The 22566-nt window shown below is 40.2% G+C and overlaps 1 protein-coding gene across 5 annotated transcripts in view; it reads right to left on the bottom strand.

Moving 5' to 3' along the window:
- MGAT5 (alpha-1,6-mannosylglycoprotein 6-beta-N-acetylglucosaminyltransferase) overlaps positions 1–22566 on the bottom strand; it is a 367093-nt gene that overhangs the window by 220670 nt on the left and 123857 nt on the right. Inside the window, exon 1 of one of the 5 annotated variants that reach the window (XM_037850480.1) lies at positions 2737–2753. The exons of the other annotated variants lie outside the window; for them this stretch is intronic. The gene's annotated coding sequence lies outside the window, so the exon portion shown is untranslated. Of the gene's footprint in view, positions 1–2736; positions 2754–22566 lie in introns of those variants that run through there. 5 annotated transcript variants of the gene reach the window in all.

Genomic DNA, 22566 nt, shown 5'->3' with positions numbered 1-22566 from the left:
AACAAAAAGGGACAGGATGGGAACAAAGTAGAAGAACCATCCATTGAGGCCATTTGCTTCATCGGTGGTTACGTTACAAGATGACTAGGAAAGGAAGCCAGGAAGGGTGCTGAGGACAAGGTGAAAGAAAGTCTGCACCTGAACCCTGGACATCTCTGACTCGCAGCTTATTCTACCTGTCTGTATTTTGTGATACCAGACAAGTCTCTCTACCTCAGTTTCCACAAGTATAACATGCGGAAAAGTTTAGAACCAAAAAACATTGTTAGAGCTGGAAGAGTAGGTGAATGATCTGAGTTACTGGTATATAAACTGTGTTCCAAGGATTCCCACAGGTGTTCTAGATGTTCCACATGTTTTAATTTGAATTTGGTTTTTCTTTAAATGGTATTGATTTTTATATTGCTAAAAAAAATTTTTTAACATACTAATTGTTTTAAGTTTGGGGGACTAATTATATCTATTGTTTTTCAAAAGCATATTTGTTAATTAGAAAAGTCAATACCAGGTATATATGCTCACACATATTAACTGGTGCAGCTGTTACCATCAAATTGGTACAATTACTTTTCTAAATCAAAATAATGGCATTATTGACAAAGACAACTAGAGTGAAACCCTTAAGTTATCAAAGACTTCCATGAAGTTGTTATACCACTTACTTGTTTCAAAAATAAACTACATTGTTAGAGCAGTTTTAGGTTTACAGAAAAATTGAAAGTACAAAGAGTTTCCATATTACAAACCCAACCCCACATCACACACAATTTCCCTTAATATTAATATGTTGCACTAGTGCGGTATGTTTCTTACAACTGACGAACCCAAACTGAAACATTATTAATAACTAAAGTCCATAGTTTACATTAGTGGTTGCTCTGTGTTTAGACAAATGCACAATTCCATGTTTCTACCATTACCTTTTTATACAGAATCATTTCATTGCCCTAAAAACACTGAGTTCCACCTATTCACCCCTGCCCCATCAGCAACCAGTGATCTTTTACTGTCCCTATCATTCTGTCTTTTCCACAGTGTCATATAGTTGGAAACATATAGTATGTAGCCTTTTCAGACTGGCTTCTTTCACTTAGCAATATGCATTTAAGATTCCTCCAAGTTCTTTCATGACTCAATAATTCATTTCTTTTTATTGAAGAATAATATTCCCCTGCATGGACGCGCCACTGCTTATTTAACCATTCACCTATGGAAGGCCATCTTGCTTGCTTCCAATTTTGGGCAGTGATGAATAAAGCTGCTATAGATACTTGTGTGCACGTTTTTGGGTGGACCTAGATTTCATCTCCTTTGGGTAAAAACCTTGAAACACAACTGCTAGATCAGATGGTAAGCCTACATTTAGCTTTAAAAGAAATTGCCAAGCTGTCTTCCAAAGTGGGTGGACCATTCTGCTTTCCCACCAGCAACAAATGAGAGTTGCTGTTGTTCAAATCAAATTCTAAGACACTGAAGATGATCGGTATATGCATCAACTTGTACTGTTCCGACTCAGAACAAAACTTCCCTGGCTACCTCTGTTCACAGGGTCTGAACTTCCTTATGTCTATGTTGGTCAGGAAATTAATGCTCGGTAATTAGAGAAGTTGTAGGTTGCTTATTTATTTTTTAAAATTCAGGTTCACATAGCTATTGATAGAACACTGCAGGGCAGAGACAACCACTACTATACCATAATTAAATGCCAGATGGGGGTAAGTCATAGACAGCAAGCTTCGGGGGCTTCTTGCCCAATTTTCGTATTTATAAGAAATGCCAGCAGCTGTCAGATCATCTTCATGATTCAACTTTGAAACAATTCCTTACCGGGTCTCTCTCCAGCCTCTGTATCAACTACATTAAGATCAACTTCAGAGTGCTGGGCAAATTGTTTTAAAAATAGTAGCCATTACCATTTGCAATCAGGGTAAATGTGGACTTCCACTACTCTGTAACCAAAGCACAATTCAGAAACAAACTGTTAACCTGGAAATGGCTGCAAACCATTTGACCAAACTTCCAATTCTGGGCTCACCAAAGCAGCTCATTGGCCTCAATGAGCAACATGAAAAGGAAACACGGTAAATTAAAATGCTTATGATACATTTATATAGACTGGGATAATACATGAGATTTTGCTTAGGAAAATAATCTCCATGTGCAAACTATTGATTTACAGAGGAAGAAACTGATGTCTAGAACCCATTCCATTTCCCAGCTAGAGACAAAAGTAAACCAGTACCCACGTCCACTCAAGCCCAGGTCCTGCCTTCTACAGACAGGTCTCATGATCCGTGCCAAACCAGGCTGAATCACCAGCCTCACGCAGAAACTCAGAATGGCAGAGACCTACCAAGGTCAAACATAAACCAGAAGCCACAGTCAAGAGGTTAAGAAGCTGGGAGGGTGTAATGCAATGTCCTACATTGTCCCACAGGATGACAGGAGGAGAAACACAGTCATGGAATTATTGGTATAAGGAAAGCAGATGGATTGGGGAATAGATTCTTGCTTTAAATATGGCTGTCTTCTCTTGTTAAGAGGAGAGGCTGAGAAAGAGGGAGGGACAAGCAATGCAGCTACTCTCTCCAAATAAGTCAAAATTCTGCGAAGACACCCTGAGGGAAAGACCTCCTCCAGATGGCCTAGACCCCCAGGCCTGATGCCACGAATCTGAAACCCATCCCTGGGCCCACTCAGCAGCAGTCCCCAACACCTGAGAGCTGTGACACCCACCACTCTCTCCAATTCCAGGTGCTGAGCTAGCTCAGGAGCAGCGACGCGACACTCGAGCAGGTTCGAGCAGGTCCAAACAGGGTCTTCTTTTTCACTTTCATGACCTTGGTCCTCTGAAGAAGTCTAGTCCCTTTTTTAACATAAACAAGAAAAACACATTCTAAAGGAAAACAGACTGTTCCTTTTAGAACTGGATAAACAAGTCTTAATTTGAGTCACTACATGAAAGACATGAGGCTAAAACAACGCACCTTTGGTATTCTTGGGGAGGCTTTTTCAATGTCTGAGATTTAAACAGCCCAGCCCCTTTTACCTTTGAAGTGATCAAACCAAGGCAGTTGTATATCCAGAGTTTTCATGTATGATGGTACATTTGCATTCTTGGTGTGGGCAGGTGGGGTAGACTGAGTCATGTCCCTCATGTCCCTCTCAAAGACATGCTCACGTCCTAACCCCCATCCCGGGTGTGTGAGCTCATCTGTAAAAAGGATCTTTGAAGATCCTATTTTGATGAGGCCAAACTTAATTAGGGTAGGCCTTAATCTAATATGGTAGAAGTCCTTAAAAGGAGAAGACGTGGACAATTCGGAGAAACCAGAGGAAGAACGCAAGGAGACAGGTTGCTGTGTGATGGAGGATTGCCAAAAAGCCACCACCAGAACACTACAGGCTTCAGAGAAAGCATGGCCCTCCAGGCCCCTTGAGTTTGAACTTCTAGCCTCCAAAGCTGGGAGCCAATGAATTCCCGTTGTTTAACACAGTTCACTGCCTGGTATTTGTCACAATAGCCTTGGCAAACTGAGACAGTAGGGAAAGAAACCTTCCAACCCCACCCACCTGAAGAAGTAGTTTGCCTTGTGGTTTTACCATCCACTGAGTACAGTCAGGCATTCACATCATATCATCAATAGCAAAATAAGTTTCAAATACCATAAACAGTCCAATAGCTCCTGTATCTGGAACACAGAGTCCTTCTTCCCTCACCTGTCACCTAGAGCCATAATATCATGGCCACCTCCTCTAGAAGGCTCACATTAACCTCTTGGCTGTGCATATGACTGACGTGTACAAAGGAGTGAGGAAATGCTGTCAATCCTAGACCAGATAAGTTCTTCACATGTGGAGTGAGTGATGTCATCAGCATGGTGATGTCAGCCATCCCCTGGAAAAGCCTCCCCACAAAAACTAGATGAAGAATCAAGTGGGATGGAGGGGATGAAAAGATCTATGTGTTCTATTTTGCTTTTATTTTCATTTGGGAGGAAGAAAAATGTTCAAAAATTGATTCTGGTGATGAACACACAAATGTATGATGGTGCTGTGAATAACTGATTGTACACTGTAGAAGACTGTAGAGTGTATGAATATATCTCAATAAAACTGTATTTTAAAAAAATAAATGAACAATGGGTGGGGATAGGAATGGGATGTTTTGGATGTTCTTTTTACTTTAATTTTTACTTAATTTTCTGGAGTAACGAAAATGTTCAAAGATTGTGGTGATGAATGCACAACTATATGATGATACTGTGAACAACTGATTGTACACTTTGAATGATTGCATGTCATGTGAATATACCTCAATAAAATGGCATTTAAAACAAACAAAAGCCTCCCCAGAGATTTAGGGAATAGGAGGACAAATTCCACTTGCTTAGAACTCTGAAGGATGGTAGAGACTGGAGAAGGACTCCACAAATGGTAAACAGAAGAAAAAGAAACAGGTAGGAAATTTCCGTCCAAGATCGTTGGTCCATTCCCCTCTGTGCAGCTTGGGAAACCCTCAGAGGAGCACCTGGGCCCGGCACACCTCAGGCAAACACTACAGAGCCACACACAGCAGCAGGCAGAACCCCATGCATACACAGGCACAGGGACCCAAGTCGGCAAAGACCCAGAGTGGAACACAATATTCTGAGAAGTGCTGCACACAAAAGGGCCCCAAGGCAGGGAGCAGGGGTGGGGGGGCCACTACTGCAGAACTGCTGGCAAGCACTGTAGTGTCCTCATTCAATCCAGTCTTTCAGGGACGGACTACCCAAACGGAAAACAGGTTTTTCTTGAGTGACCCACCTTTTTGGGTTGACCCTATCTGGCTTTCCAGGGCAGGATACCCTAGTCGGGAATAAACCAGAGGCAGAAAAGCCTCACAGAGATTAAAACAAAGGTGGGGAGGGCTTGAACTGAACTGCCGTAAGACAGGATGGGTTCCAGAACTGAAAAGTTTAAGGAAAATGGGGCACTGAGTAAGAGAGATAACTTAAACAAATATAGGACCTGGGGAGAAAATTCTGCACACCCCCCAAAAAACAGAACAGGTCAACACTCCCAGAGAAGGAATAGAATAAAGGAAGCTGCTCTCTCCTGGAGGTGAAACAATTGCACAAATAGGGCAATATTAAAAATTACACCACATATCCAGGGAAAGAATCAGATGAACAAGAGCTGAGAACATCTGAACAGTTAAACATGGTCAATTCTAAAGGTCTAGAATAAGTTGGACCAAGTATCAAGGAAGAGCACCTTAACACAAAGCCATCAACAATAAAACCCTAGATAAGAGGGAAAAAGTACTCTTCAGAGTGAACGCATCAAGATAATCAGTTGCCTAGACATAAGCAAAAAATCACAAACCATACTAAGAAACAGGAAGATACGGCTCGGTCTAGGGAACAAACGAAAACTTCAGAGAAGACTCAGAAGTTGGATCAACTAATCAATGAAGTTCAAACAAATCTCCTAAATCAAGCAAAGGAGAAGAAGGAAAACATGGATGAAGAGCTAAAGGATATTAAGAATACAATGCATGAGCATAAAGAAGAATTCAAAAGTATGAAAAGAAACATAACAAATTATGGGGATGAAAGGCACAATAGTAGATGTTAAAAATACAATAAAATAAAACAGCAGATTTGCACAGGCAAAAGGAAGAGTCCATAAACTAGATTCAGAACAACCAAAATCATTTAGTCAGGAGAACAGGTAGTGAAAAAAAAAATTGAGCAGTGCCTCAGGGATTTCAATGACAGCATAAAATACACAAACATACATGTCATGGGTATTACAGAAGAGAAGGGAAAAGGGGCAGAAACAATATTTGAGGAAACAATGGCTGAAAACGTCCAAAAAGTGCAACATACTCTAAACAGAATAAATCCTAATACACTACTCCGAGATATATACTAATCAGAATATCAAATGCCAAAGGTAAAGAGAATCTCTCGGAGAAGCAAGAGAAAAGTGATGCATCACCTACAAGGGATCCTAAATACAGTAAGTTCCAACTTTTCATTAGAAACCATGGAGGCGAGAAGGCAGTGGTATGATTTATTTAAGGTGCTTAAACAGAAAAACTGCTGCCAAACATTCCTTATCCAGCAAAACTTTGCCCTACAAAAATGAAGGAGAGTTTAAAATATTCACAGATAAACAGAAACTGACAGCATCATCAGCAAAAAAAAAAAAAAAAATTATGCTACAAGAATCACTAAAGGGAGTTCTGCAGGTTGAAAGGAAAAGACAGCAGAGAGTGGCTTAGAGAAGTGTGTGTGTGGGGGGGGAATGAAGATCATCAGTAAGGGGGAATAAAAGGTTAAATGCAAAACCCAATAGAACTGCATCCTCAATATACAACTCTACTCTTTAATTCCTACAAGAATCAGAGTACAATTGAACAAGAAAAAGGCATGATTCCTAGTAATGGATATAGGAAATAAAAGATGGTAAAGGGGGAGAAAAACAACATGAACAGGGGAAACAGAGTGATATGGGAGCAGAGAACAAGAATGCTATTGAAGCTAAGTTGGTATCTTTTCAAATTAGTAGATTATAGATTATAGATGTAGGTTGTATAATATAAACCCCAGGGGACCACAAAAAAGGAGGGTATATAAAAATATATACAGAAATAGAAACGAGAAAAGGAAATCAGTCAGATACATTACAAAAGTTCAACTCTACAGAAAAGGAAAAAATAATGACATATAAAAACCAAAGGACAATAAGGCTGAAGTAAGTACTGCCTTTACAATAATAACACTGAATGTTAATCGACTGAACTCTCCAAAAGAAACAGATTGGCAGAATAGATTAAAAAAGCATGATCCAACTATGTGTTGTTTACAAAAGACTCACCTTAAACCCAAAGACACAAACAGGTTGAAAGTGAAAGGATAGATTTTAGGGGGCAAGATGGCAGACTGGTGAGCTGTATGCTTTAGTTACTCCTCCAGGAAAGTAGGTAGAAAGCCAGGAACTGCGTGGACTGGACACCACAGAGCAATCTGACTTTGGGCATACTTCATACAACACTCATGAAAACGTGGAACTGCTGAGATCAGCGAAATCTGTAAGTTTTTGCGGCCAGGGGACCCGCGCCCCTCCCTGCCAGGCTCAGTCCCATGGGAGGAGGGGCTGTCAGCTCCGGGAAGGAGAAGGGAGAACTGCAGTGGCAGCCCTTATCCAAAACTCATTCTACTGATCCAAACTCCAACCAGAGATAGACTGAGACCAGACACCAGAGACTCTGAGAGCAGCCAGCCCAGCAGAGAGGAGACAGGCATAGAAAAAAAAAAACAACATGAAAAACTGCAAAATAAAAGCGGAGGATTTTTGGAGTTCTGGTGAAAATAGAAAGGGGAAGGGGAGAGCTCAGGCCCTGAGGCGCATATGCAAATCCTGAAGAAAAGCTGATCTCTCTGCCCTGTGGACCTTTCCTTAATGGCCCTGGTTGCTTTGTCTCTTAGCATTTCAATAACCCATTAGATCTCTGAGGAGGGCCCTTTTTTTTTTTAATCCTTTTTTCTTTTTCTAAAACAATTACTATAAGAAGCCCAATACAGAAAGCTTCAAAGACTTGCAATTTGGGCAGGTCAAGTCAAGAGCAGAACTAAGAGAGCTCCGAGACAAAAGGCAATAATCCAGTGGCTGAGAAAATTCACTAAACACCACAACTTCCCAAGAAAAGGGGGGTGTCCGCTCACAGCCATCATCCTGGTCGACAGGAAACACTCCTGCCCGTCGCCAGCCCCATAGCCCAGAGCTGCCCCAGACAACCCAGTGTGACGGAAGTGCTTCAAATAACAGGCACACACCACAAAACTGGGCGTGGACATTAGCCTTCCCTGCAACCTCAGCTGATTGTCCCAGAGTTGGGAAGGTGGAGCAGTGTGAATTAACAAAGACCCATTCAGCCATCATTTCAGCAGACTGGGAGCCTCCCTACACAGCCCAGCAGCCCAGAACTGCCCTGGGGGGACGGCACTCACCTGTGACATAACACAGTCATCCCTCAACAGAGGACCCGGGGTGCACGGCCTGGAAGAGGGGCCCACTTGCAAGTCTCAGGAGCCATACGCCAATACCAAGGACTTGTGGGTCAGTAGCAGAGACAAACTGTGGCAGGACTGAACGGAAGGATTAGACTATTGCAGCAGCTTGAAAACTCTAGGATGACCAGGGAGATTTGATTGTTAGGGCCACCCCCCCTCCCTGACTGCCCAGAAACACGCCCCATATACAGGGCAGGCAACACCAACTACACATGCAAGCTTGGTACACCAATTGGACCCCACAAGACTCACTCCCCCACTCACCAAAAAGGCTAAGCAGGGGAGAACTGGCTTGTGGAGAACAGGTGGCTCGTGGACGCCACCTGCTGGTTACTTAGAGAAAGTGTACTCCACGAAACTGTAGATCTGATAAATTAGAGATAAGGACTTCAATTGGTCTACAAATCCTAAAAGAACCCTATCAAGTTCAGCAAATGCCACGAGGCCAAAAACAACAGAAAATTATAAAGCATATGAAAAAAACCAGACGATATGGATAACCCAAGCCCAAGCACCCAAATCAAAATATCAGAAGAGACACAGCACTTAGAGCAGCTACTCAAAGAACTAAAGATGAACAATGAGACCATAGTACGGGATACAAAGGATATCAAGAAGACCCTAGAAGAGCATAAAGAAGACATTGCAAGACTAAATTAAAAAAATGGATGATATTATGGAAATTAAAGAAACTGTTGACCAAATTAAAAAGATTCTGGACACACATAGTACAAGACTAGAGGAAGTTGAACAACGAATCAGTGACCTCAAAGATGACAGAATGGAAAATGAAAGCATAAAAGAAAGAATGGGGAAAAAAACTGAAAAAATCAAAATGGACCTCAGGGATATGATAGATAATATGAAACGTCCAAATATAAGACTCATTGGTGTCCCAGAAGGGGAAGAAAAGGGTAAAGGTCTAGGAAGAGTATTCAAAGAAATTGTTGGGGAAAACTTCCCAAATCTTCTAAACAACATAAATACACAAATCATAAATGCTCAGCGAACTCCAAATAGAATAAATCCAAATAAACCCACTCCGAGACATATACTGATCACACTGTCAAACACAGAAGAGAAGGAGCAAGTTCTGAAAGCAGCAAGAGAAAAGCAATTCACCACATACAAAGGAAACAGCATAAGACTAAGTAGTGACTACTCAGCAGCCACCATGGAGGCGAGAAGGCAGTGGCACGATATATTTAAAATTCTGAGTGAGAAAAATTTCCAGCCAAGAATACTTTATCCAGCAAAGCTCACCTTCAAATTTGAGGGAGAGCTTAAATTTTTCACAGACAAACAAAGGCTGAGAGAATTTGCTAACAAGAGACCTGCCCTACTGGAGATACTAAAGGGAGCCCTACAGACAGAGAAACAAAGAAAGGACAGAGAGACTTGGAGAAAGGTTCAGTACTAAAGAGATTCAGTATGGGTACAATAAAGGATATTAATAGACAGAGGGGAAAAATATGACAAACATAAACCAAAGGATAAGATGGCTGATTCAAGAAATGCCTTCACGGTTATAACGTTGAATGTAAATGGATTAAACTTCCCAATTAAAAGATATAGATTTGCAGAATGGATCAAAAAAAATGAACCATCAATATGTTGCATACAAGAGACTCATCTTAGACACAGGGACACAAAGAAACTGAAAGTGAAAGGATGGAAAAAAATATTTCATGCAAGCTACAGCCAAATAAAGCAGGTGTAGCAATATTAATCTCAGATAAAATAGACTTCAAATGCAGGGATGTTTTGAGAGACAAAGAAGGCCACTACCTACTAATAAAAGGGGCAATTCAGCAAGAAGAAATAACAATCGTAAATGTCTATGCACCCAATCAAGGTGCCACAAAATACATGAGAGAAACACTGGCAAAACTAAAGGAAGCAATTGATGTTTCCACAATAATTGTGGGAGACTTCAACACATCACTCTCTCCTATAGATAGATCAACCAGACAGAAGACCAATAAGGAAATTGAAAACCTAAACAATCTGATAAATGAATTAGATCTACCAGACATATACAGGACATTACATCCCAAATCACCAGGATACACATACTTTTCTAGTGCTCATGGAACTTTCTCCAGAATAGATCATATGCTGGGACATAAAACAAGCCTCAATAAATTTAAAAAGATTGAAATTATTCAAAGCACATTCTCTGACCACAATGGAATACAATTAGAAGTCAATAACCATCAGAGACTTAGAAAATTCACAAATACCTGGAGGTTAAACAACACACTCCTAAACAATCAGTGGGTTAAAGAAGAAATAGCAAGAGAAATTGCTAAATATATAGAGACGAATGAAAATGAGAACACAACATACCAAAACCTATGGGATGCAGCAAAAGCAGTGCTAAGGGGGAAATTTATAGCACTAAACGCATATATTAAAAAGGAAGAAAGAGCCAAAATCAAAGAACTAATGGATCAACTGAAGAAGCTAGAAAATGAACAGCAAACCAATCCTAAACCAAGTAGAAGAAAAGAAATAACAAGGATTAAAGCAGAAATAAATGACATAGAGAACAAAAAAACAACAGAGAGGATAAATATCACCAAAAGTTGGTTCTTCGAGAAGATCAACAAGATTGACAAGCCCCTAGCTAGACTGACAAAATCAAAAGGAGAGAAGACCCGTATAAACAAAATAATGAATTAAAAAGGTGACATAACTGCAGATCCTGAAGAAATTAAAAAAATTATAAGAGGATATTATGAACAACTGTATGGCAACAAACTGGATAATGTAGAAGAAATGGACAATTTCCTGGAAACATATGAACAACCTAGACTGACCAGAGAAGAAATAGAAGACCTCAACCAACCCATCACAAGCAAAGAGATCCAATCAGTCATCAAAAATCTTCCCGCAAATAAATGCCCAGGGCCAGATGGCTTCACAGGGGAATTCTACCAAACTTTCCAGAAAGAACTGACACCAATCTTACTCAAACTCTTTCAAAACATTGAAGAAAATGGAACACTACCTAACTCATTTTATGAAGCTAACATCAATCGAATACCAAAACCAGGCAAAGATGCTACGAAAAAGGAAAACTACCGGCCAATCTCCCTAATGAATATAGATGCAAAAATCCTCAACAAAATACTTGCAAATCGAATCCAAAGACACATTAAAAAAATCATACACCATGACCAAGTGGGGTTCATTCCAGGCATGCAAGGATGGTTCAACATAAGAAAATCAATCAATGTATTACAACACATTAACAAGTCAAAAGGGAAAAATCAATTGATCATCTCAATAGATGCTGAAAAAGCATTTGACAAAATCCAACATCCCTTTTTGATAAAAACACTTCAAAAGGTAGGAATTGAAGGAAACTTCCTCAACATGATAAAGAGCATATATGAAAAACCCACAGCCAGCACAGTACTCAATGGTGAGAGACTGAAAGCCTTCCCTCTAAGATCAGGAACAAGACAAGGATGCCCGCTGTCACCACTGTTATTCAACATTGTGCTGGAAGTGCTAGCCAGGGCAATCCGGCAAGACAAAGAAATAAAAGGCATCCAAATTGGGAAAGAAGAAGTAAAACTGTCACTGTTTGCAGATGATATCTTATATCTAGAAAACCCTGAGAAATCGACGATACAGCTACTAGAGCTAATAAACAAATTTAGCAAAGTAGCGGGATACAAGATTAATGCACATAAGTCAGTAATGTTTCTATATGCTAGAAATGAACAAACTGAAGAGACACTCAAGAAAAAGATACCATTTTCAATAGCAACTAAAAAAATCAAGTACCTAGGAATAAACTTAACCAAAGATGTAAAAGACCTATACAAAGAAAACTACATAACTCTACTAAAAGAAATAGAAGGGGACCTTAAAAGATGGAAAAATATTCCATGTTCATGGATAGGAAGGTTAAATGTCATTAAGATGTCAATTCTACCCAAACTCATCTACAGATTCAATGCAATCCCAATCAAAATTCCAACAACCTACTTTGCAGACTTGGAAAAGCTAGTTATCAAATTTATTTGGAAAGGGAAGATGCCTCGAATTGCTAAAGACACTCTAAAAAAGAAAAACGAAGTGGGAGGACTTACACTCCCTGACTTTGAAGATTATAAAGCCACAGTTGCCAAAACAGCATGGTACTGGCACAAAGATAGACATATAGATCAATGGAATCGAATTGAGAATTCAGAGATAGACCCTCAGATCTATGGCCGACTGATCTTTGATAAGGCCCCCAAAGTCACTGAACTGGGTCATAATGGTCTTTTCAACAAATGGGACTGGGAGAGTAGGATATCCATATCCAAAAGAATGAAAGAGGACCCCTACCTCACACCCTACACAAAAATTAACTCAAAATGGACCAAAGATCTCAATATAAAAGAAAGTACCATAAAACTCCTAGAAGATAATGTAGGAAAACATCTTCAAGACCTTGTATTAGGCGGCCACTTCCTAGACTTTACACCCAAAGCGCAAGCAACAAAAGAGAAAATAGATAAATGGGAACTCCTCAAGCTTAGAAGTTTCTGCACCTCAAAGGAATTTCTCAAAAAGGTAAAGAGGCAGCCAACTCAATGGGAAAAAATTTTTGGAAACCATGTATCTGACAAAAGACTGATATCTTGCATATATAAAGAAATCCTACAACTCAATGACAATAGTACAGTCGGCCCAATTATAAAATGGGCAAAAGATATGAAAAGACAGTTCTCTGAAGAGGAAATACAAATGGCCAAGAAACACATGAAAAAATGTTCAGCTTCACTAGCTATTAGAGAGATGCAAATTAAGACCACAATGAGATACCATCTAACACCGGTTAGAATGGCTGCCATTAAACAAACAGGAAACTACAAATGCTGGAGGGGATGTGGAGAAATTGGAACTCTTATTCATTGTTGGTGGGACTGTATAATGGTTCAGCCACTCTGGAAGTCAGTCTGGCAGTTCCTTAGAAAACTAGATATAGAGTTACCATTCGATCCAGCGATTGCACTTCTCGGTATATACCCAGAAGGTCGGAAAGCAGTGACACGAACAGACATCTGCACGCCAATGTTCATAGCAGCATTATTCACAATTGCCAAGAGATGGAAACAACCCAAATGTCCTTCAACAGATGAGTGGATAAATAAAATGGGGTATATACACACGATGGAATACTACGCAGCAATAAGAAGGAACGATCTCGTGAAATATATGACAACATGGATGAACCTTGAAGACATAATGCTGAGTTAAATAAGCCAGGCACAAAAAGAGAAATATTATATGCTACCACTAATGTGAACTTTGAAAAATGTAAAACAAATGGTTTATAATGTAGAATGTAGGGGAACTAGCAATAGAGAGCAATTAAGGAAGGGGGAACAATAATCCAAAAAGAACAGATAAGCTATTTAACATTCTGGGGATGCCCAGGAATGACTATGGTCTGTTAATTTCTGATGGATATAGTAGGAACAAGTTCACAGAAATGTTGCTATATTATGTAACTTTCTTGGGGTAAAGTACGAACATGTTGGAAGTTAAGCAGTTATCTTAGGTTAGTTGTCTTTTTCTTACTCCCTTGTTATGGTCTCTTTGAAATGTTCTTTTATTGTATGTTTGTTCTCTTTTTAACTTTTTTTTCATACAGTTGATTTAAAAAAGAAGGGAAAGTTTAAAAAAAAAAAAAGAAAAACAAGGAAAAAAAGATGTAGTGCCCCCTTGAGGAGCCTGTGGAGAATGCAGGGGTATTCGCCTACCCCACCTCCATGGTTGCTAACATGACCACAGACATAGGGGACTGGTGGTTTGATGGGTTGAGCCCTCTACCATAAGTTTTACCCTTGGGAAGACGGTTGCTGCAAAGGAGAGGCTAGGCCTCCCTATGGTTGTGCCTAAGAGCCTCCTCCCGAATGCCTCTTTGTTGCTCAGATGTGGCCCTCTCTCTCTGGCTAAGCCAACTTGAAAGGTAAAATCACTGCCCTCCCCCCTACGTGGGATCAGACACCCAGGGGAGTGAATCTCCCTGGCAACGTGGAATATGACTCCCGGTGAGGAATGTAGACCCGGCATCGTGGGACGGAGAACATCTTCTTGACCAAAAGGGGGATGTGAAAGGAAATGAAATAAGCTTCAGTGGCAGAGAGATTCCAAAAGGAGCCGAGAGGTCACTCTGGTGGGCACTCTTACACACACTTTAGACAACCCTTTTTAGGTTCCAAAGAATTGGGGTAGCTGATGGTGGATACCTGAAACTATCAAACTACAACCCAGAACCCATGAATCTCGAAGACAGTTGTATAAAAATGTAGCTTATGAGGGGTGACAATGGGATTGGGAAAGCCATAAGGACCACACTCCACTTTGTCTAGTTTATGGATGGATGCGTAGAAAAATAGGGGAAGGAAACAAACAGACAAAGGTACCCAGTGTCCTTTTTTACTTCAATTGCTCTTTTTCACTCTAATTATTATTCTTGTTATTTTTGTGTGTGAGCTAATGAAGGTGTCAGGGATTGATTTAGGTGATGAATGTACAACTATGTAATGGTACTGTAAACAATCGAAAGTACGATTTGTTTTGTATGACTGCGTGGTATGTGAATATATCTCAATAAAATGAAGATTAAAAAAAAAAAAAAGAAAGTGAAAGGATAGAAAATGATATTCCATACATCCAATAACCACAATAACCAAAAAGATCTTGGGTTGCTATACTAATATCCGACAAAATAGACTTTAAGTCAAAACCAGTTATAAGTGGCAAAGGAGGACACTAGATATTAAAAGAGACAATCCACCAAGAAGAAATAGCAATCATAAATATTTATGTACCTAACCACGGTACACTAAAGTACATGAGGCAAACACTGGCAAAACTGAAAGGAGAAATACACACTCCTACAATAATAGCTGGAGACTGCAATGTACGACTCTCATCAATAGATAGAACATCTAGACAGAAGATCAAATAAGGAAACAGAGAACTTGAATAATATGATAAATGAACTAGACTTAACATACATATACAGAATAGTGCACCCCCAAACAGCAGGATATATACTCTTCTCAAGTGCTCGTGGATTATTCTCCAGGATAGACCACATGTTGGGTCACAAAACAAGTCTGAATAAATTCAGAAAGATGGAAAGTACACAAAACGTCTTCTCTGACCATAATGGAATGAAAGTGGAAATCAATAGAGAACTGGAAAATTCACAATATATGGAAGTTAAATAACACTCTCTTAAACAGTCAGTGGGTCAAAGAAGAATTGCAAGGGGAAGCAGTAAATACCTTGAGACAAATTAAAATGAGAACACAAACCTATGTGATGCAGCAAAGGCAGTGCTGACAGGGAAATTTATAACCCTAAACACTTACATTTAACAAGAAGAAAAAGATAAAATCAAAGACCTACTGCACACCTGGAGGAACTAGAAAAAATAGCAAACCAACCCTCAAAGCAAGCAGTAGGAAAGAAAGATTAGAGCAGAAATAAACGAAACTGACAATAAAAAAAGAAAACGGAAAATTAACAAAACCAACAGTTGGTGCTCTGAAAAGATCAATAAAAACTGACAATGAAAAAAAGAGAGAAGATGGAAATAAATAAAATCAGAAATGAAAGGGGGGGAAGGGGGACATTACTACTGACTACACAAAATAAAAAAGAATCATAGGAGACTATGAACAACTGTATGCCAACAAATTTAAGAACCTAGATGAAATGGACAAATTCCTAGAAACACAAGAACAACCTACACTGACTCCAGAAGAAATAGAAGACCTCAACATACCAATTACAAGCAAAGAGATGACTGAATCAGTCATCAAAAACTTCCAAAGAAAAACCCAGGACCAGATGGCTTCACAGGGGAATTCTACAAATCATTCCAAGAAGCATGAATACAAATCCTGCTCAAACTCTTCCAAAAAACTAAAGAGAAGGGAACACTACCTAACTCATGCTATGAGGTCAACATCACACTAACACTAAAGCCAGATAAAGATACTACAAAAACAAAAAGTTACAGACCAATTTCTCTTAGGAATAGAAATGCAAAAAACCTCAACAAAATACTTGCAAATCAAATCCAATAGCACATCAAAAGAATTATACACCATGATCAAGTGGGTTTTGTTCCAGGTATGCAAGGGTGGTTTGACATATGAAAATCAATTAATGTAATACACCACTTTAACAAAATGAAGGGAAAAAAACACATGATCATCTTCATCTCTGTTGACATAGAAAAGGCATGACAAAATTCAGCATCCTTTCTGAATAAAAACACTTAGGAACACAGGAACAGAAGGAAACTTCCTCAATATGATAAAGGGTATAAATGAAAAACCCACAGCTAACATCACAATCAATGCTGAAGACTGAAAGCTTTTCCTCTAAGATCTAGAACAAGAAAAAGATGCCCACTGTCACCACTGTTATTCAACATTGTACTGGAAATTGTAGCCAGAGCAATGGAAGGAAGGAAGGAAGGAAGGAAGGAAGGAAGGGAGAGAGGGAGGGAAGGGGCAACCAAATAGGAAAGAAAGAAGTAAAACTTTTACTATTTGCAGATGACATGATCCTATATAAAGTCCTGACAAATCTACAACAAAGTAACTAGAGCTAACAAACAAATTCAACAAAGTGATAGGGCACAAGATAAACATACACAACTCAGTAATGTTTCTATACAGTAGCAATGAGCAAACTGAGGAGGAAATTGAGAAAAAAATTCCATTTACCATAGCAACTAAAAGAACCAAATATCTAGGAATAAATTTAGCCAGGTCCTGTGTAAAGACTTGTACACCGAAAACTACAAAACACTGCTAAAAGAAATCAAAGAAGAGCTAAAAAATAAATGGAAGGACTGTGCTGGTTTGAGTGTATTGTGTCCCCCAAATGCCATTACCTTTGTGGTCTTGTGTGGGGCAGAAGTTTTGGTGCTGGTTGGATTTGCTTGGAATGTGCCCCACCCAGCTGTGGGAGATGATTCTGATGAGATGTTCCCATGGAGGCGTGGCCCCGCCCATTTGGGGTGGGCCTTGATCAGTGGAGCTATATAAATGAGCTAACTTGGGGGGAGAAAAGGGAGTGCAGCTGTGAGTAACGTTTTGAAGAGAAGCAAGCTTGTTAGAGAGGAACGTCCTGGGAGAAAGCCATTTTGAAACCAGAACTTAGGAGCAGATGCCAGCCACATGTCTTCCCAGCTAACAGAAGTTTTCCAGATGCCATTGGCCATCCTCCAGTGAAGGTACCCGATTACTGATGTGTTACCTTGGACACTTTATGGCCTTAAGACTGTAACTGTGTAGCTAAATAAACCCCCTTTTTATAAAAGCCAATCCATCTCTGGTGTTTTGCATTCCGCAGCATTAGCAAACTAGAACAAGGACCTTCCGTGCTCATGGATTGGAAGACTAAATATCATTAAGATGTCTAGTCAACCCAAAATGATTTAAAGAATTCAACACAATCCCAATCAAAATTCCAACAGCTTACTTGGCAGAAATGGAAAAGCTCATCATCAAATTGATTTGGGAAGGTAAGGGGGCCCAAATAGCCAAAACCATTTTGAAAAAGAAGAATGAAGTTGGAGAACTCACACTTCCTGACTTTAAGGCTTCTTACAAAGCTACAGTGGTCAAAACAACATGATGCTGGTGTAAGTATAGATATATCGACCCATGGAATTGAACTGAGAGTAAAAAAATAGGTCCTCACATCTATGGCCAACTGACTTTTTACAAGGATGCCAAGACCACTCAACTGGGAAAATATCTTCAACAAATGGTTGAATGTCTATTCTTCAAAAACTGTTGAAGAGTAGTCTCTTCAATAAATCGTGCTGGGAGAACTGGATATCCATATGCAAAAGAATGAAAGAAAGCCCCCATCTCACACCATATAGTAAAATTAACTCAAAATGGATCAAAAACCTACATATAAGAGCCAGGACTATAAAACTCCAAGAAGAAAATGTAGGGAAGCCTCTTCAGGATCTTTAGTTAGGCAATGGTTTCTCAGATTTTATACCCAAAACATAAGGAACAAAAGAAAATATAGATAAATGGGAACTCTTAAATATAAAATTATCATTTGACCTGGCAATCGTACTAGATATATACCCAGAAGAATTGAAAGCAGGGACTCGAACAGATATTTGCACACTGATGTTTGTAGCAGCATTATACACACAATTGCCAAAAGATGGAAGAAACCCAAAGTTCATCAACCAATGATCTGTTAAACAAAATGTGGTATATACATAAAATGGAATATTATTCAGCTGTACAAATGAATGCAGTCCTGATGCATGCAACAATATGGATGAACCTTGAGGACATTATGCTGATGGAAATAAGCCAGACACAAAAGGACAAATATTGTATGAGCTCTCTGATATGAATTAATTATAATAAGCAAACTCAGAGTTAGAATCTAGAATATAGGTTACCAGGAGATAGACTGGAGGTAGAGAATGGGGAGCTGATGCCCAATTTGTACAGAAATTCTATTTAGGTTGATTGTAAACATTTGGATATGGATGGTCGTGATGGTAGTGCATTATTGTGAGTGCAATTAAAAGTGTTGAATTATGTATGTGAATGTGGTTGGAAGGGGAATGTATATTACTAGAATGAAAGTTAAAAGATAAAGCCTGGGACTATGTAACACAGTGAACCCTATTGTGGACATCTAACTGGGGTTAATAATTCAAGTATAACAGTGTTGTTTCATGAATTATAACAAATGTACAACACTAATACAAGATGATAATAATAGGTTGGTATATGGGAAAAAAATTTTTTTAATTACAAAAAGATCTTCACATGTTCTGTGAGTTTCATAGACCAGGCCCATAGGTTATTCACAGTTGACAGAATTTCCTAGCAACAACAACTTCCCACAGCAACCCTGAGAGTTCTAAAAACATTTCCTAAATCAACACACAAAAAAAGCATGGCTCCCTGAAAAACCAAATAAATCCCTAGAATCCCAGATTTCTCAACCTCAGTATAACTGACTGTTTGAGTGAGATAATTCTTTGTCATGCAGCCATCCTGAGCCTTGCAATTGTTTAGCATCATCCTTGGTCTCTATTTCCTATATGCTAGTAGCAATACCCCGGCCCTCAGTTGTGACGATCTAAAATATCTCCCAACATTGCTAAATATTCCTAAGGGATAAAACTTTCCTGGTAGAGAAACACTGTCTTAATCAACCAGCAGGATCTTTCCCAAACTGTAGGAAGAGGCCCAGAGAGGAGCAATCCCTAGTACTAGATCATGTAGCGATGGAGAAGCAACTCTGGCGTCCATCGGTTTCAACCAGTCTATCTCCAACCATGCAGACCAGCAGCAGGCACAGGGCCCAGTGCTAAGGCCGTGGAGGCCACAGAGAGCAGAGTGGGGCCAATAAACCTGACTCTATCCCAAGCTGACTGCTACACAAGGCTTCATTTCTTCCATATCCTTCAGGGCCACCTTTGTCTTGGCACCAGCCAAGGAGCCCCATTCCTAGATTGGCTGTGTCACCATTGACTAATGAGTATCTGGCACTGGGGCTCTGCTCCACAAAGACTCTAGTCTATAAATAAATAGGCCTGGGAAGGCAGCTTTGAGAAGACCAGATCTAGACAAATGTTTCATCAGTCTCAGCAAAAGCAGGATTGCCATCTGGCTTCCAGCCCAAGAAACCATGAACACACTTTATGACAGGTCGACAATGACTCTCCAAGAAAAAAAACAAGTAGTCTGTGAACAGATCGCACGGTGTGTAAATTTGTTAGGTAGGTCTCCTCGATGTTGAATGAAAACTCTCAGAAGATTTGCTTTGTCTCAGAGCAAAAGGGCAGTAAAATTCATGCGTGAATTCTATAAATATCAAACACCCCATTTTCTCGGAGGATCAGACTTGTGGCAATCCCCTGCCTCTAGAAATCACTGGTGAATGCCAACAGGCCCAAAATGGCCCCAGTAATAAAGAACATAGTAGCTACAAAGGTTTTATGATTTCATACAAGTGAAGTGATGCCCTCAAGGTACAGTTCATTAATGAACAAGCCCTCCCTTGACCCTGGAGCCCCTCATCCCCAGCCCAGGGCATCCCCCCCCCTTACCTGGGGAGGAAGGGAGTTAGGGTGCTGGGCTCTCCCATGAGTGTTCCAGCTACACTGCCTGCAGAAATGCAACAGCCCTCCAAGCATTTGATTTGACAAAGAGCATCAGGTCAAGATTTTTTAAAAACTAGCTAATGAGTGAGAAGATGCGCGCACACACACACACAATCTGAAGTGGCCACACAGAGGCTTATCAAATTTAAAACTTATACTGAATTTATCTTGCTTCCAAAATGAGGCAACAGTAAATCCCCGTGGAATTCACAGCCCCAAGCCTTGGCAGCTCCCAGGTCATAAACGCCTAAGGTCTGAATTTCCTTAGGGAACAACTCAGAGTTCAGAGGCTGGCTGAAGGCTTCCTTGCTCCCCAATTTTTAAACCAAGGTCATCTCTCCCAAATACTATAAATATCTTGGGTCAGCCTTACAGAGACCTGGTTACAAGCCCTCAGATTACACCAATGATAATTTAGCTCAAGCTAAAAAAGGGTGTACCTTGGGAGTTTCCTGCCCTCAGAGGTAAGCACTGCCTGTACCAGGGTTCTTAATACCGGACGCACCCAAGGAACAAGTGGGGTGCTTTTGAAAAAGTACAGATGCCCAGGCCTCACCCCCAGACATTCTGCTTTACTTCATCTGATATGTGCCCCAAGCAGGAGTACTTTTCTTTTTAAGCTCCCCAGGTGATTTCATTATGTAGCCAGGGATGAGAACTATAACATCCTTGGAAAGATGTTCCTTTTATCAATGAGTCCTATCCAGTAGGGCCAAATTGTGGTCCATTTCATTATTTAAAATGACAAACTCTTCACTTTCTACAAATGTAGATCCATTGGCTTACTAGATGATCCATTTGCAAGGCATGGTAGTTTTCTCCTAAAAGAGACACAAGCTAGCCCTCTCAGGCCAAGGTTCTATCCAAGGAGCCAGCCACCCAGGAATAGCCAGTCCAGTACAGAGCCCTGTTGGGTCACCACTGCCTTGTAGGGGAACTTGTTGAGAATAATCTGACTTGATGAACCTCTCCTTGGCACTTGGCTCCTAAAGTGAGAAATTATTTACTGCTAATCTAATGGCCTCAACTTCTCCCTGTGCTTCTGGTAACCAGCACCTCTACAACATTGCTACCTGTTCTAGTTTGCTAATGCTGCCAGAATACAAAACACCAGAAATGAATTGGCTTTTATAAAAGGGGGTTTATTTGGTTACACAGTTACAGTCTTAAGGCCGTAAGTGTCCAAGGTAAGGCATCAACAATCAGGTACCTTCACTGGAGGATGGCCAATGGTGTCCAGAAAACTTCTGTTGGCTGGGAAGGCATGTGGTTGGCATCTGCTCCAGAGTTCTGGTTTCAAAATGGCTTTCTCCCAGGATGTTCCTCTCTAGGCTGCAGCTTCTCTCCAAAATGTCACTCTCAGTTGTTCTTGGGGCATTTGTCCTCTCTTAGCTTCTCCGGAGCAAAAGTCTGCTTTCAAAGGCTGTCTCCAAAATGTCTCTGTAAACTGCAGTTCCTCTCTCAGCTCCTGTGCGTTCTTCAAAGTGCTTCTCTTGGCTGTAGCAAGCTCACTCCTGTCTGTGCTTATATAGTGCTCTAGTAAACTAATCCAGGCCCATGCTGAACGGCTGGGACCACACCTCCATGGAAATTATCCAGTCAAGAGTTATCACCCACAGTTGGGTGGGTCACATCTCCATGGAAACAACCTAATCCAAACGTTCCAACTTAATCCCCACTAATGCGTCTGCCTCACAAGATTGCATCAAAGAATATGGCTTTTTCTGGGGGACATAACACATTCAAACTGACACAGTACCCAAAGTCCGGTCCATGGGCCGGTGGCATCAAGGTCACCTGGTGGGTGGCTAGAAATGAAGAATCTCAGGCCAGCCCCAGACCAACTGAATTAGAGACGAGCTTTTTAATAAGTGCCCCCAGTCACTTGTCTGCTCATTAAAGTTTAAGGAGTACTCCTCTTATCTCATCCAGGATAATAAAAATTGGGGCAGGATCAGACACTAATTTCCAATGGGGAATAAAGGAGAATATGGCACAATTCTTCTCCTTTTAATATCATCATGGAACTTAATGATTTGGTATTACATTTTTAATAAACTGGAGGCATGTCCTACTGACATGCTGAGAATTTTATGTGCAGATGGCATGGTTTTATCATCATGAACTAGAGGTGCCTATCATCAGATAGCTAACTGGTCCTGTTTTCTCATTGCTCACAAAAAGAAATAATTTTCATCCATTCTGCTAAATCCAAAGTCCATTTGGATGCATGTTTTCCAACTTTTAACTATGATGTGGCAAATAACTTCACACAGCAAATCGTCTTATGCAGCTACCCAGCACATA

This window comes from Choloepus didactylus, chromosome 9, assembly GCF_015220235.1.
Source record: "Choloepus didactylus isolate mChoDid1 chromosome 9, mChoDid1.pri, whole genome shotgun sequence".
NCBI lineage: Eukaryota > Metazoa > Chordata > Mammalia > Pilosa > Megalonychidae > Choloepus > Choloepus didactylus.
Note: the sequence above shows the minus strand (reverse complement) of the source record. Positions and strands in the feature narration are given on the sequence as shown.